Source organism: Lotus japonicus, chromosome 1 (assembly GCF_012489685.1).
Source record: "Lotus japonicus ecotype B-129 chromosome 1, LjGifu_v1.2".
Taxonomy (NCBI): Eukaryota; Viridiplantae; Streptophyta; class Magnoliopsida; order Fabales; family Fabaceae; genus Lotus; species Lotus japonicus.
Window position 1 is genome coordinate 8,702,736 of NC_080041.1, and position 3,393 is coordinate 8,706,128.

At 33.0% G+C, this 3,393-nt stretch overlaps 1 long non-coding RNA gene across 1 annotated transcript; it reads right to left on the minus strand.

The window, feature by feature from the left end:
- Positions 1-1,719: 1,719 nt before the first annotated feature.
- On the minus strand, positions 1,720-3,393 carry LOC130733453 (uncharacterized). Its single transcript, XR_009017473.1, has 2 exons — positions 2,880-3,393; positions 1,720-2,080 (listed from the first exon to the last, which is right to left on the minus strand). It is a non-coding gene; the product is annotated as an uncharacterized LOC130733453 (long non-coding RNA).

Consider the following 3,393-nt stretch of genomic DNA (forward strand, 5'->3'; position numbering starts at 1 on the left):
TTGGTATCAGGAAGATTATGTTACAAATAGAATCACATGGCTTGTAAATGGGGGTGGGGGATGAACAAAAATCAAGGGGAAGAAAAGACAACTAAAGGCTACACAATGGTATGAAATTTGCTTGGTAAGATTCAGCATTTTCCAAATTCTAGTCTGAGACACAACAGTGTAATCAAGCACTAGGTAGATATATCGATCTCACAAAAGAAAGCAAATTGAAATTGTAAACGACTACAGGTAATGATTGAAGTAGAAAACAATTAATGCATTGTTAATCCACAATCAACTCTTGTTCATATTTTTCCTCGCAAATCTCTTCCTTCTCTCACCTCCATTTCCTCTTTCTGCCCTCTCCAACCTTTCCTTTGGCTTTGAGTGGATCTGTGGCTGTTGGTTTTTATTAGTGTTGGGGGTAAGAAGAAGAAGAACACACTAATTAGCCCTGAATTGGTCGCATTAGCTTTGAATTAACTGTGAACAGCTGCGCATTAGCTGTGAATCTAGCTATAAATTAGCTATGAAAGTTTCGCTATGGATTCAGCTGCTAAATTGCTTGGCTTTGTAATTAACTGAAATTAGCTATGAAACTATGCTTTGGAATAAGAGAATTAGCTGGGGATTCACTGAGGTTGAGCTACAAAGGAATTAACTGCCAAATTAACTACGAAAGTATATTACCGAATAAGCGAATTAGCTAGGGAATTAACTGAAAACTAGACTATGACCCGCGCGATGCGCGGGCTGACTTTTTTTTGCATTAATATATATATACTTCAGTAAGGTTTGAAAATGCAAGAAGATTTGATTGTTTAACAAAAAATGGGTTTCATGACTTTTGGTATCAATGTAAATTGATAAATGGTAGTAAAAAAAACTGATAAATAGTTGGCCCATTTAAAATTAAAATTTTATTATAATTAAATTTTTGCTATTGAAATAGAGTAATTTTATACTTATTCATGGGTTGAGTTACGTTTAGCTTAAAGTATAGACTATTGGTAGAAACTTGCGCAATATAGACTTATTTCCTCATTTTCAATGCAAAAAGAAACATCTATTTTGTCTATATATCTATCTCACAAAAAAAAAAAGTTGTGGTAATAACTTGTGATGAAAGTATAAAAACTATGATATGCAGGCAAATTATTCAAATCAACTAAGAATGTTATTATAACGGGTAGATTATTGCCTTTTAAGAATGACATTGGAATGATACTGATCATGTTATCATTTAGTTTTCTTACAACCACAACAACAGTTGATACATCATTCCCGTCAAAAAAAAAAAAAAACAGTTGATACATCATTAAAAGATTGTGACGCTAAACAGGCGCTTTCAACTTATTTTGCTAAAAGCCTTTGCTATGGATGCTTTCTTTTCCTGCATTACAATTACTAAAAGCTTATAGGAAAGATGTATAAGTATTGATCTTACTGATTCAACAAAAATAACGTAGTATTCAAAATGCTGAAAAGTAGTTTATCACAAAGTAATTAGCCAATATTCATGAAAGAATTGCTATAAAACTTTTTTTGGGTGAAAGGAAATAGATTTTTCAATGGAAGCAATGTATGTGCAGCATAATGATATTCTTGCACTTGTGGTGGAAGAAGAGCTACAAAACTCTACTGACATGACTTGCAGTTGCAGTTCAGAGCATCTATGTTAAGAGTTAACACGGTCATTGTGTTGGAATAAAATACAATTTTACAGCTATATGAATGATCAAGACAAAATGGCAATTATGTAAAGTCTCATAACCTTTGTATCCAAATGAAAGCAAGAAATAGAAATCAGTAAAACAAAAACGGTAGGATGAAATGTCAACAGTTAAAGACTACACACACTAATATATTAGCGAGCTCTATAGTTTTTCTAGACTTCGCTCAATACAGAGTCCAGGGTCAAAAGCAAACCAACTTTAGGAAAGGACTTGTAATAACACATAGTAACAAAAAAGTATCAGATCTAAATTGTAAAGGACTAAACACACCACTATATCAGCTAGCTCTACAGATCTTCAAGACTTAGGTCAATATAGAGTCTAGAGTCCAAAGTAGACCCACTTCGTGCAAGGACCTGCAATAATGCACACTAACAACAACAAAAATTGTGAAGGGCTAAATAGCAGACGACCACTAATCACCAAAGACTCTCTTTAGACAACTACTTTTCACTTTTTGAGCACAACAAAATATTTCTACATAATCTAAGCATGTGTCATAAAGTTATGCTATATGCAAGTTGCAAATATGTGTCTAGAGCTCTCTTCATTAATTAGAAATAGTCATATATCAAATTTAAATTGTAAAGGAATAAATATTAGACAACCACCAATCACCACGACTCTTATATTTCTAGCCCGCTCCTGTGTGTCTAATTGTCTTCATGGAAGCACAAATGTAGTGTGCACAAAAAAAGAAGATTTTGCACAACACGAATTATATTATACAATCTAAACTAATAGCAAATGAAACTCAGAAGTAAAACATTTCTATATGCTTTAAACACGTGTCATTGAGTTATCCTCGAATGATAACTCAAGTGGTAAGAGTTGAAGAATATTTAGAATGTGTCATTACTCATTAAGTTATATAATGTAAGCTGTAAATGTGTGATTAGAGCTGCCTTCATTGGCTCGAAATAGTCATATATAGAATTTAAATTATATAAGAATATAGTAGACAACCACTAATCACCTAGGCTCTTTTATTTCTAGCCTGCAATTGTGTCTCTAATAGACTTCACGGAAACATACATTGTGTACACAAAAATACAGATTTTGGAACAACACAAACTAATAGCATGAAACTGGACATCAACCAAAACAAATTAAAAGACAAATTATAGAAGAAATGTAAGAGATTGAGATGCAAACCTGTATGAGAGGTGAATGGAGCATTAATCTCATAATGTAAGATAACTCACACTGTACTGCTCCTTAGCAAGTAAGTAGAAGAACAACTATCATTCCAGATTCCAAGAAGAACGGTGGCCCTAAAAGAAACTCATCATAGCAGAAACTATCATTGATTAACCAATGTTTTTATTTGTGTGTGTGTGTGTGTAGAAATATGGAGAAAAGGGCATTCTTGAGCACATCTTCTTCTCAGAAGCTTTCATGTTGCAAAAGGGGTAATGGTACATGTGGCTTCTTCCTATTTGATAAGAAACATATCTTTCCCTATCGATCTTCTTGCTAAAGATTATTAGTTAACATCATTTTTCAAAGGATTACAAATGATCACATAAGTTCCCAAAAATGACTAAACTAAAACTTTGTCATAGAGCATAAATCCAAAATAGCCATGATGGAAAAAGTTATAAGCTTGGGAAGCTGTGTGTATAAGAAGATAGCTGAGACTTAAAGAGAAGAAGAAGATATTTATGGT